The sequence below is a fragment of the Wyeomyia smithii genome, chromosome 2 (assembly GCF_029784165.1).
Source record: "Wyeomyia smithii strain HCP4-BCI-WySm-NY-G18 chromosome 2, ASM2978416v1, whole genome shotgun sequence".
NCBI lineage: Eukaryota > Metazoa > Arthropoda > Insecta > Diptera > Culicidae > Wyeomyia > Wyeomyia smithii.
In genome coordinates this window covers 158,797,932-158,811,877 of record NC_073695.1, presented here as the reverse complement: position 1 = coordinate 158,811,877, position 13,946 = coordinate 158,797,932, and the positions used below count along the sequence as shown (strand labels likewise).

The 13,946-nt window shown below is 35.8% G+C and overlaps 1 protein-coding gene across 3 annotated transcripts in view; it reads left to right on the top strand.

Annotated features, from left to right (window-relative positions):
* Positions 1-8,433, top strand: part of LOC129719504 (dynein regulatory complex protein 1 homolog) — a 408,489-nt gene extending 400,056 nt beyond the window's left edge. For 2 of the 3 annotated variants that reach the window (XM_055670894.1, XM_055670891.1), the window contains 4 exons: positions 7,362-7,712; positions 7,777-7,905; positions 7,967-8,175; positions 8,241-8,433. The gene's annotated coding sequence lies outside the window, so the exon portion shown is untranslated. The remainder of the gene's footprint in view (positions 1-7,361; positions 7,713-7,776; positions 7,906-7,966; positions 8,176-8,240) is intronic. The other variant, XM_055670892.1, reaches the window with a different exon arrangement.
* Positions 8,434-13,946: the final 5,513 nt, after the last annotated feature.

Genomic DNA, 13,946 nt, shown 5'->3' with positions numbered 1-13,946 from the left:
AATCCTGATGTTATGGTCTTACAATCAGATAAAGGTAACAAAACAGTGCTAATGCTCGCCAATGAGTATAGACAGAAGATGATGGTACAGTTGGAGGACACCAAAACATATAAATTATTAACCCGGGACCCTACCACTTCTTTTCAACGCAAAAACAATTCTTTGGTGGAGCGGTTACATAATCTGAAACTAATCGACAAAAAAACAGCTTCCAACCTGAAATCGCAGAACGCACTATGCCCAAGAATTTACGGGTTACCTAAAGCGCACAAACCTGGTTTACCTTTGAGACCTGTAGTACCTAATATGACGGCGCCGTCCTATGAACTTTCAAAGTTCGTAGGAAGAATTATTCAAAATTCCATGGATAGTGCATACAACATTAAAGATTCCTTCGAGTTTTGCGATTTCATCAACACTGTCACGTTACCTGTTGGATATTCGTTGATTTCATTGGATGTGGTTTCATTGTTCACATGCATTCCAAAGGAACTAGTATGCCATGACGTAATTTGTTACTGGGACCAAATAAGACCAAACACTAAGAACATTTGCTTGGACCTGTTTCTGGAGCTGGTTGAATTTAGCATCGACGCTAGTTTCTTCAAATTTGATGGACGGTACCACCAACAGGTCTTCGGAACAGCTATGGGCAACCCTTTATCGCCAATTGTAGCGGAGTTGTCACAGAGGTATTGCTTTATTGCGTACTCAAACAGCTTAAAATCAAAGTGCCGTTCATCAAAAAATATGTCGACGATTTAGTCACTGCCATTCCACTCGATCAGCTTGACTACGTGCTCAAGATTTTTAATAGCTACAACCCTAACATCCAGTTTACCTGTGAAACAGAGGAAAACAACCGGTTACCTTTCCTTGACAAGCTACTTGTCAGACACGATGATCAACATATATCGACGGAATGGTACCAAAAACCGATTGCAAGTGGCCGTTTTCTAAACTATTTTTCGGCGCATCCACCTCACCAAAAAATAAACATGGCCATCAATTTTATTAGTAGAGTGAACAGGTTGTCCACCGGCCTATCGGAGTCTGCAAAAGTCAACATAATGGATCAACATTTGAAGCTGAACGACTACCCTAACACACTGCGACATCGCCTGATCAACCAGAGAAACTGTAGGAGTACCGAGCAACATAGTTCCAACCAATCGCCGAGTGAACACCTGGAATACACTTACCGGTCAATAGCATACATTCCGTATCTCACCGATAAGATCAGTAAGTTCCTGAAAAACGATTACAAAACAGTTAAGTTAGCCACACGAAAGACAAACATGGCCAAACAATATTATACACAAACAAGAGATAAAATAGCAAAAGACGACCACACCAATGTTATTTATAGTATTTCATGCAACGACTGCAGTTCACAATATATTGACATGACTACAAATAAGTTAAAAACACGAATTAGCGGACACAGATCGAACTTGAATGCACTGCAGAAACTTGTTGACACAGGCACCGACATAGAAGATCCACAATTCGCAACACTAAGTGAAAAGACAGCACTCTTGCACCACTGTATTAGAACCCAACACACATTTGATCTTAACAATGTTAAAATACTCGACCAACACAGAAACACAACAGCACTACCGATTCTGGAAATATGCCACATAGCAACGAACAACAATACAGTTAACATGAAAAGTGATACAGACGGGTTAAGTTCTATTTATGCAGGTGTGTTTAACACAGTAAAAAACAATAATAAACAACATAAAATTCATAGACGTCATGAAACTGACAATCATGCGCACTCAGACAATCTGATCTAGATAAGCTTTCGACAACACACTAGTAGAAGATTAACAATTGTGACCATAAATAATGTTTTTCCGAGTACAAGTTTTTCTAGATTATTCAATGACAAAAATTATTTAAAAAAGTTCCATTTTATGTGATAAACGCAAACAGACCACAGTTAATTATGTATTATATAAGTTACAAATGAAAATAAAACGAAAAGCTTTAGTAAGTACCAGACATTCGGAAAAGGTTTTAAAATAGGGAAAACACATCTCTGCTTTGTTTTTTGTAGACTTCTTGATAAAGACAAAATATATTGTCGAAACGTTGAAGGAAAAGAGGCAGTACTTCGTTTAGTTCAGCTTAAAGACTGATGAGCCGAAAACCCAAGCAATAATAGACTAATTTGAAATCTTTCAAAAGAGTGTCTGAAAACAGTGCTTCAAAACTTTTTGCTTTGTACTTTTTGTCGTTAGTAAACCGGTGATACACCAATGTTACATAATACCTATTCGAAATTGCTGGGTGCATCGAAGTAACTTCCACTTGGCCAACCTGAAATGATTATTTGAATTACCGCTTTTTGCATTTTTTAAAATAGATACAGGCCAATATCAGTGGAAGTGAAGTATGCGCTCACTATACATATGGCTTTTTACGGTACTAAATACATCTGCATTTATACACTTGTGTTATTTGAAAAAAAAAAATCGAAAAACTTTTTATTGCATTTTATGAAAGGATATGTACCTTCAGATAAAGCAATAAATATATTCGGATTTTTTCGACTAGAGTATCTTTTCTCAAAATATCATAAACCTCTGAGCAGTAGCACCGATTTGGCAGCTGCGCGCCACACGCCACGAACGATTATCTCGATACTATTTTTTCCAATGTGGCTGTGATAAGCCTGAATTTTAGACAGGCTTGTTTTTAACATTAATAGCGTGCTCGCAACGAAGGAATTTCAATTTAAAGCCACATTTTTTTCCTACCGAAAATTTTTACTAAAATAACGAAACTTTTAAGAAAAACAATCACCATTTTTGTGAAAAAAATAAAGCATGCAAAATCCTCCATTCATGTACATCCAGGGGCGGATTAAGACGAAAGCGAAGCAGGCGGTCGCCTCCTCGTCAATCATATAAGGGCGCTTAATGTGGGAGCGAAAAGATTAAAAAAATCTAAATTCAAACCACAATAATAATTTGAGTGTTCGGAAAGTATAGTTGGTTGGGTGGTTTTCCAGGCTTGCTCATCAAGTCAATAAAAATATGAATTTGTACATTTGATTTTTTATTTTGAAACATCGATTATAAATCAAATTAAAATTCTAGTTTTTTGGAATACTTAGCTGCGAAAAATAAATATATTTCCTCATTGAAAACTTTATAAAGTGCATTTACCAAAATTTAGTGCACTTCGTAAGAAATGGAAACATGCAAAAACCGTTGTATATTTGCTAAACTTGTTCCGTTTTAGAATAAACACCATGTCAATAGTAATGCTGTTTTTACTCTCACGTAGTTGACGGGGAGTCGTGATTTTTAAAATGAATGATCTCCTGATCATGAGGGCTTCACGAAACTTAGACTTAATCGACTGAACTGGAAACTATGTTATAAAGTTTCTTTGTGTCAACTGAATTTGTTCATAATTCAAATATATAATTTTTTTTCATTATTTTTAACTGCTGAACTGATCTAGAAAGTAAAGAGTGGTTGGAGATTTTTTATATAAGTTTTACAAATAGCACTTGGGCAAAGCGACAATTGTCAACAGGACATACTAAGTTTTAGTAAAATTAAAAATTTATTACTGTTATTATCATGTTGGCATAAGCTTGTCGGTGTTCCAATAACATTCCCAAAATTTCAGACTGTCGTGATTCATCATTATTGGATTTCTGTTTTGCTTGCTTATAAAGACTTGGTTTTTTTAAACAAATATTACATATTTTATATTTCCAGCCACAATATAATTGACAAAGTTAGAAAGACTTAATTAAAAAAGAAATTTACTGTGTTAATGCTAATATAAGTTATGAGGACTTATACAGTCAGGTTTTTTTACGCGGTGTTTTTATACGCGAATTTTTTTACCAGTTTTTTACGCAGGTTTTTGAATTAACGCGGTTTTTTAGCCGGATTTTTTAATTAACGCGGTTTTTTTACGCGGATTTCCGAATTAACGCGGTTTTTCTTACGCGGTTTTTTTACGAGGTTCGTATCTTTTGCGTAAAAAAATCTGACTGCATAAATTATATAAATTAAAGGACAAAAGATATATTGATAAAAGTTTTATTTATTAGCTTTCTAAACTGTAGCAAAGCTAAAAAATGGGAAAAAATCTATGTTTTGTTTTTCTTTCCCATGAAATTTATTGGATATCAGCTACCGAATTTATTCTGACGGTTTCTTTCACAATTGCAAACGTTCATAAAAATTAAAAAGAGTTTAAAATTAGAAAAATTAAAATTACTTTGGTTACATATTTATTTTGGTTGAATGAATAAATGTTAATTTGTTTTGGACATCTTTGAAACTTTTTACTTGACCATCACTCATTTTTGTATGAAAATGTTTTTTTTTTTTGCTTGGAATTGAGAATTAGTTTTGTTGTCTAACATATTGTGTTTGGAGATCTTATTTTTTCTAGTTCAAAACCACTTTTTGCGCGAGGGATACGTGGCGCATGGAACAAACATGAAAACTCCAGAATCAATGTTAATGTTAATTTCGAAACTGTTCTAAATACTTGAAAAAGCAACTAAATAGCAGAGTCAATTTCACCTGTGAAATGAACGAAACGAAACAAAATTTAGGGCAAAAAAGGTCAAATAAAATAAGTTATTATCCAGAAATTTAATTTGGGAAATTTCGCCGGCGTTCTCATCATTAAAACAATTTTTGGAATGGCCGACTTATTAAGAATTTGTTGTAGAAAAAATCACGCAAAAATTTGCGTAAAAAGCAATTTCAGTGTATTTCTGAACGAAAAACCAAGACAGTTTCAAACGGATTTTGTAAATATGAGCTCCTATTTAAAACAGTTTAATAAATTGTTTAATGAATAGATACAGGAAGAAAAATTAAATTGGACATATATATATATTTTTTTGAAATTTATGACAAAACAAAATTTCATTGTTCAAAAATTTCCCTACATTTACAAACTTTAATAAAAGCGGATGCCAAATAAAACAAAAATCATTTAACACTTCTGAATTCTTTAGAGAGAATACTACCGTTTCAATTTCAAAAACTCGATTGTTCTAGGACTAGGTGAGGTTAGGTTAAGATGCCCCGTCGATTTTACTCGTTATTTTTAAAACATCAACTTTGACACCATCTGAAGATAAACCACTTGCAAATAATCTTCAAAGGATGCATTTAACTGAATGACAATATAACTTGAGTACCGGTAGAAAATTGCATTACGTCAGCAGCGGTCGCTCTCCAGCAGGTTTTGCATTCGAATGCTGTTGAAAAGGAGCCGAAGAAAACCGCTGCTGAAGTAGGATTGGGCTATCTTCAGGGAAAGATCGATCTTAAGGATCGATTCAGCCTAGAGGCCCTATGATCGATCCATCTGAAAAATCGGAGCCGCAGGATCGATCTCTATTGAATCGATTTTTAAGGCACTTTTTGTGTCGCTGTGAAATTTACCGAGCCAAACACCATTTTTTCTTAAATTAACTTTGGTATTAACACCAGTGTACGTGAGAAAGAATAATCTGTTATTCATGAAGAATCCAAGTCACTTCAATAGTCGCCTCTCGTCACTGACGAGATGAGCAAAATGTTATATTAGAGAATATGAGTGGAACTTGGCTGGTGACAGCTGAGTCAAACAGTCCAAAATCCAGCCGACTCACCATCTGCAATATAAAAATTGGTCAGGCGACTCGTCACTCGTCTCGTTTTCTGTAATAAGCCCTATAACAAAAAATCCCTAAACGCGATTACTCGAAATAATGTTTTTGGAGCTTGGTTCGACTGTTGTATTATGGGCAGGAATGGAATGGACTATATGGAGGCATGATGATGTTATAACCGCACGCAACCATTCAAAAGCCGATAAGATAACATTAGCCGGAAACAATACACGATACTTGACCTGACCAGAAACGGTACACGGTAGCTTGAGCTTGAACGAACCAGGACTATGATATCGCTGTCAAATCTCATATATTTGCTGCGTACCCAACATCTCAACGGTCTGCGGTTCGCCTGACAGATACGAGAAAAGTCCAGCAAAAATTCCATTTAACTTGAAATGGTTGCCGGAAGAACTCTTCACTCTCACATTAGAAAGGGATAGCATGATGTCATCCCCTTGGAACAACCGCACATGACCAGAAACGGTACACGATACCTGACAATTACTCAAATTCGCACCTTGAAAAAGTTCTGCACGCTGAAAAATAAATAAAATTTCCATAAGATCGAAAAAATCGGATCGAAAAAAAGCGATTTTTTCGATTTTTTCAGGGCTGAAAAATCGATAAAAAAATCGAGAATCGGGGTCGAAATGATCGATCTTTTGTAGATCGATTCAAGATCGACCAATCCTATGCTGAAGTATTCAAAACCCTACATATTTTTTTTACATTTTCGCAAAGAGCTGAATGTGACGTCTAAACTAACAGAGTTGTGATTGTTTATATTACAGCAGAAATTATTTTGGTTCAGAATAAAAGCATAGCAAAACAAACACATTTTTTAGGAATGTTTGATACATGGATCGAAATTATTCACATTCATAGAAATGCAAATGTATAAACCTGCAAATCTGCTGCTTGTGATTTGAATCAAGTTGAATTTGATCGCTTTTCGAAATTTTTTGGATCGCGAAAGTTCAGATAGCTATGTTCTGGTCCGGTCCGAAATTGAATCGAACTTTGAAGCCGGAACCTCTTCGGACCGCACCCTTTGGAATCCAGGTCCGATGTCAAATACAACTATTGATATAAATTGAAAAATGAAGGGAGGTTTAGAAAATCTGAATCTGATGAAGGGAGGCGTTAAAAACAGTTTTCGCCTGCAGCTCAATTCACTCTTCGTTGCTCTGTGTACAGCGTAAAGGTACAACCTACAGGGTTTGTTTGTTTGTTTTTTTTTTTATGTTTTGTTTTTGTGTTTCTGATAAGTAGTTCTTTCTGTAACATGCTCACCGCGAGAGACGTTGGAATCATGTTTTTGGTACAATGACTGCTGTGACTAGTTTTTTTTTCGAAAGTTTTTGATCAAATGATATGCGTAAATAAATATGCATTTACTTTTCTAAAATATAATGTTTGTCTACACCAACAGAAATAATTTTTATTTATCGCGAGAACAAGTGCATAACCTTCTGAGACAGGAGCTGCGTGGCCGCAAGGTTTTAGAGTCTGCTTTGTCAAGCTTTGTCGGTCGATATCAAAAATGAATAAACATGGGTTTATTCTCAGGTTCCCCCATCACTTACTTTTTCTTTACGTTCAATTCTATAATACCTTTGTGTGAATTTCTCTTAACAAAAATATAACTTGATTTTAGTTGAAAAGTATTGCAGTTTTAGAAATATCTTGCATTCATTCCTAGGGTCCAATGAAAAACAATAAGAAAGGTGAGTACGATCAGCCAATCTACTTGTTTCGGGAAAAAACACTTTTAAAAGTATGTGGTCCCATAAGCTTTTTTACTGGTTAGTGGAACAAAATGCTTTGTGAGATGATAGTTTACGACATCAAATATTCAAAATTTTGAGTTGTGTCATTAACCGACGATATAGTGATATATTCACTTCTTCACAATGCACTTCGTTTGGAGATAAACACTCTGGCGATACGCTACAGTTTTCAAGGAATCATTTGAATTCTTGGAAAGCTGTGAATTGACTTTTACTATCTTCCAGCAAACTATTTTACTACCGGAAACACGCGACTTTGCATTGTAAGTAAATAAGAAAATAATTGCAAGTGATGAATAAAATTTATTTTTTTGTCATTATGAATAGCTTCATGTTAATTACGGGCGAGATCTGTACGCGGCCGTAGTCACAGGAAGCTGAGGTCTATACCGGGTGCGCTTGAAGCTTCCAATGCCGAACTTGAGTGAAACATACCAGCACGAGAGCATGAGAGAGGTTTGTTTTACTTTTTGTGTGTGTGTGTGTTTTTTTTTGACCAGAGTAAATCCTAATCCAGAGACTGCTGCTGCTGGACTACTGCTGCTGTTGGGACCACTGTTGCTGCTGGGACTATTGCTACTGCTGCTGGGACTGCTGCCGAATTGTTGCCTCCAAGTAGTTCTGTGGAAACTCTAGGTACAACTATTACTACATGGTCCAACGACAACTGGAAAGCTCAGAAATGTTCAAAGGGATCGGTAAACTTGCTTCAGCGGGAGAACCTGGGTAAAAATTCAATGTTTCCGTTATGAGAACAATTGCTTATTTTTTCCCTTTATTCTACTTCTTAGACTGATTCGAAAAATTAAGCGATTGCGACATCGATCGGGCAAGCAAGCCTACACAATCGGAACGCTGCATTCATACACATATCCTGTTGTTACCAGGAAATGATTTATTTAAAGAACAAACAAAATAAAATTCAATGTAATCTTATGTACGCTTTTCCAAATGATAGAATGATCAAAATAAACAAAAAGAATAAAAACGCAAATTATTAATTATAAATGATTACAATACCCTTGCTAACAAGTCTAGCGTAGTAGTCAAGTTTATTCACTTTGCTCGTGTACCGTCAGCGTTTGACGGTAGGTTTGGTTTCTCTTGCTCCAGTCATATATATAAAGTTTATGTACGAATTAGAATAACAGAGTTCAGCTATTCTCACTCTTTTCGGGCAGTGTCCAAGCTGTGACGCGAATGCAAAAAAAAAACGAAAATATTTCACTGTCACATAGTCACATCTTCGCAAGTTGCTGCCATGCACTCTCCGGAAAGCACAAAATATCGTCGGCAACGATATTTTTCATTCGCACGGCGACAACACGGCACTGCCCCGGACATTGCACAGCGGCTTGGTGTGAATACGTTCGAAATTGCACTGTATTAATAATTAGAGCAGGGGCGACTCGTCCATAGGTGCAACCTGTGCATTGCACATGGGAACGCCTTGCAAAAAATATATCTAAATCGCAAATTTATATTAATATTTTATTGGTTTTTAGTTTCACTTCCAAATAGTAACAAATAGAATGACTTGCGTAATTATGCGAACATGATTGTGATTACTTCCTCAAACTGCGATTTTCAAAATTTGTAGTTGAACAGGTAGGTTCAAAAGCCATGAGTCGCCCCTGAATTAGAGACACCTCACCACTTCGGCTGTCGCACCTGGATATTAGACTGGGACATGGTAATATGAGAAAAAAGCGATGGTGTTATTTTTTTCGCTCCCATGCACTTTTCGTGTTCCTTATGGGTCCTACAATAACTGTGTAACTTTTCAGATCGATCGGTGAAACGCCCGGTTTGCGCCGGATTTTCAAAGCTTTCATACGATTTTATTTGGGAAAAACCACTTTTTCAAAACTTTTTCTATAGAGATGTCCACTTGGCTCCTGAAAATATATCAATACATGATATTTATAGGAAATTTTCCTGGGAAAAACTCTTCTGAAGACCGCAAAGCGCTACCTTGCTTGTGAAAAAAGATATTCACCCCAGACTGATTGAATATCTGACGGACGGCTCTCCATTGAATTTTACTAGCAATACTGCTGCAGCATGCTGCTGTTGCAAATTCAACCATGTGCTGAGAAATGATATCGCTTAAATTTATCTTGGAGGCTTCCCCGAAGATACCATGAGCAAAAATCACACTTTAAAAATAATTTCCACGCAAAATTATTTCTCATACTTAAGCGAGTTTGCAATAGCAGCATGCTGTAGCAGTGTTGCTGGAATATTTCAATGGTGAGCCGTCCGTCAGACATTCAATCAGTTTGGGGTGAATAGCTGTTTCTACAAGCATCGTAGCGCCTTACGGTCTTCAGGAGAGTTTTTTCCAGGAAAATTTCCTACAAATATCATGTACTGATATTTTTTTGAGAGCCAACTTTACATCTCTAGAGAATAAGTATTGAAAAAGTGGATTTTCCCATATAAAATCGTATGGAAACTTTAAAAATCGGGCGTTTCACCGATCGATCTGAAAAGTTACACAGTTGTTATGGGACCCATTAGGAACACGAAAAGTGCATGGGAGCTAACAATTATTTTTCGCCCCACCCTACTGGATATGTAAATGATCTACGCAATTTAAACAAAGCGGATTTTTTTTATGATACATAAGTTGGAACTATGCTATGATACACCCGAAACACGCGACCCAGTGAATCGTTGTAGGCTTTGCAGACAAAACAGTTAAGATTAAATGTGTGAAGATTTTCTTAGCTTTAAAATTTAAAATTTATTTAAAATATGAACATAAAACTATAAAATGTCTGTGCCGTTTTAAGAAAATTGCACACCCTGATTAGCTGAAGAATGAATAAATAATGTAAATAATGTTGTTTCTCCTTGTTCATGAGCTCAAAAACCTGCAACTTTGTGATATTGATACACTCTTTTTAATTATCCTAAAATAAAAAAAGGCAAACAATGTCAATTGATCAAACCTTCCGAACAATCAATTACTTCTTATACACTCGCGGTAGTTTAAACCCGATTCATTTAATAAAATCAATTATATCAAAATCAATCAATATTTCTCTGTCGCATTAACACAACTCACTTGAGAAATACTCATATTCAATTTTATTTTGCGATTAGGGCTGCTCTACAGAAACTGCTTTTGACAGTATTGAAATTATTGTCCAAATACCACTTTAGGCTATATTCCTGATACCGGAGTCGTCATTTTGGAGTTCAAAATTGCTATTGGGAATGATTTCTGGCCTCTGGGCATAATCTTGTTTCTGAAAATACTAAGATTGGATTGTATTTGACCACCATGGGATGTTCGCCAGAAGCCGGAAAATACCGTCACATAATTAAATTTGGCAGCTGGAGTTGATATGGGATGACCAGTTAGGGTTGTTTTTTATCATTCTTAAGTTTAGGTCTAATAATCTGCAAGATCAATCACGATTGCTAAAATGTTTGTAGTTACGTATTTGATGGACAAGCATCATGTGTCTGAGATGTGAGGCACACATTTATTTGTCATATGTTATACCGTTCTAGCTGAAAATCAAAAACAATGACTTGCGAGGTTAGATTTTTTTTACCTTATGCACAATGCGCATAATGTCGTTATAATGCACCGTTAAGCGTAAAAAGCGTGTAAAAACTGCATTTATTCAAAAATCCGCGTGAAAAAAATCGTGAAAAATGCGAAAAAAACTGACTAGTGTGTAAAATATAGATATTTTAAAACATCACATTTGAATCAAACAATTTGATGTGATTAATATTTATCAATTTTGGGGCTACTAATTTTACATGTCTACGTAGTTTTATGAACAATTTCTCATTTTCTATTCATCAGAATAAATTATTTGCAATATATTATTTTCATCATTTGTCAGATATCCTCAAATTCCATTCCCAAGCATTACCGAACCTCTTAATTCAAAAAAGCACCTATCATCGCTTTGAATTTCATGTTTGAGCCGAATTACGCATTAAATATCATGATTATGAATGTTATATGTAGTGAATAATTATCTAAGTTTTAGTAATCAGCTACCTGTTGTTTCTTCTCAAATGACTTTTCTAAACATGCACAATCATGTTTCACGTAGTTTTGTAAATAATATCTCAAGTTTTAATAGTCAGATACCTACTATTTCTTTTCAAGAATCTTTCCGAACATTTTAATGTAGAAAAAATCACATGTCATTGTGAATTATATCTTTAGTAATCAGATACCTATTATTTCTCCTCAAATGTCTCGTCTGAATATCGATATACAAAAACACATCCCATTGCTTTGAATTCCGAATTATAGCTGAAAGCTAAAGGTTGAATGGAAAAAGGTAAGTTTTTTTGTATGTTTTACGTTATGTGAATGATATCACAATTTTTATCATTAGAAAACCCTAACTGTTTAACAAATTTATTGCTTCGACCTCTACGAATATTTCTTGCGATGAAACTTACATGTCATCGCTTACTTTTTTGATTTAGAACGATGTAAAATCTTGGTACTTATTGTGTACCTTAGAAACGGCGGGAGCAGTATGAATAAAATCTGCGTTACGTACATCCATTTTTATATAGTGGATAAAAATAATTAATCATGAACCATCCTATAAATGAAGCGCTCTAATCCAATACTGCGCTATCAAAATAATCAAAGCAAAGCAACCTGCACATCGTTGTTGCTGCATCGCACACAATGAGGTTTGAATCGCACAGCCCCGCCACCACGTTTTACGTTATGTGAATGATATTAGTATTTTTATTATTAGGAAACCCTGAATGTTTTACAAATATATTGCTTCGAACTCTACGAATATTTTTTGCAATAAAACGTACATGTCACAGCTTACTTTTATGGTTTAGAACGATTTAAAATAATTACCATTACCATTGCACCTCAGAAATGGCGGGAATGATATCAATAAGATCTGCGTTACGGAATTCTATTTCAAACATAGTAGATAAAAATAATTAATCATGAATCATCGTATGAATGAAGCCCTCTAATTCAATACTGCGCTATCAAAATAATCAAAACAAATCAATGTGTACACACCGCCGCTGCTGTTTCGCACACTACGCCACGTTTTACATTATGTGAGTGATATCAGAATTTTTATTATTAAGAAACCCTAAATGTTTCAAAAATATATTTCTTCGAACTCTATGAATATTTACTTGCAATAAAACGTACATGTCACCGCTTACTTTCTTGATTTAGAACGATTTAAAACGACGGTGCTTATTGTGCACCTCAGAAACGGCGAAACGGATAAAAATAATTCATCATGAACCATCCTATAAATGAAGCGCTCTAATCCAATACTGCGCTATCAAAATAATCAAAATACAGCAACCTGTATATCGCCGTTGTTGCACACAATGAGGTTTGAATCGCACAGCCCCGCCACCACGTTTTACGTTATGTGAATGATATCACAATTTTTATTATTAAGAAACCCTAAATGTTTCACAAATTTATTGCTTCGAACTCTACAAATATTTTCTTGCAATAAAACATACATGTCACCGCTTACTTTCTTGATTTAAAACGATTTAAAATGATGGTTCTTATTGTGCACCTCAGTAACGGCGGGAATAATATCAATGGAATCTGCGTTACGTGAATCCATTTTTATATAGTGGATAAAAATAATAAATCATGCACCATCCTAAAATAAATGAAGCGCTCTAATCCAAACCCGCGCTATCAAAATAATCTAAACAAAGCAACCTGCACACTGCCGTTGCTGCGTCGCATACAATCAGGTTTGAACCGCACACCCCGCCATCGTGATCTCGTTGCGGCAGGAGAAGTTTGGTTGTGTTTGTTTTGACCAAGTCCGCATGCCAGCCGCACCGGACTTGCTTCAAAACAAACACAACTAAACTTCCTTTTCGCCCGCGACGCACGAAGACGAATGAACCCCTAGGAGCGAATGAACCCTGGTCCGACATCTCCGACATTTTTGTTGCATTTGAGCACGACATTGGACCGAGGTTGAGCGAAATGTCGACCCGTTGTAGGACCGATCTATCGGAGAATCGGACGCGAATTGGTCCGACATCGGCCTGACAATTCTTACTGGGCACACCAATACGAGAGATCGTGTATTTCGAGCGAATTTCGTTCAACCCGCATGAATTTTGAGAGAAACGGGTCCGATTCGAGTCCGACGGAATTCTGACTGGGCATGAGGTGTTGTATGCTGCTTACGAGCGAGACTTACAACACTTCTAAGCAGAAGAAGAAGAAGAAGAACAATTGACTTAAAATCTGTCCACGTGGTATGTGGATGGCCCCCAACCTTATGTACAAAGTTGGAAATACATAATTTTACTATTACATGAAACAATTTATTACAGTATGACCATTGCAAACTAGCTTTGCAGAAAAGGTTTCGTTATGCAGTAGAAGCGCGAAGCATGGAGAAAGTGATAGTTTTTATGTTTCTCGCTTCTCACACAGACGTAGAAAGGCAAAGTATTTCTTTTGCTACTTGATTGAAACA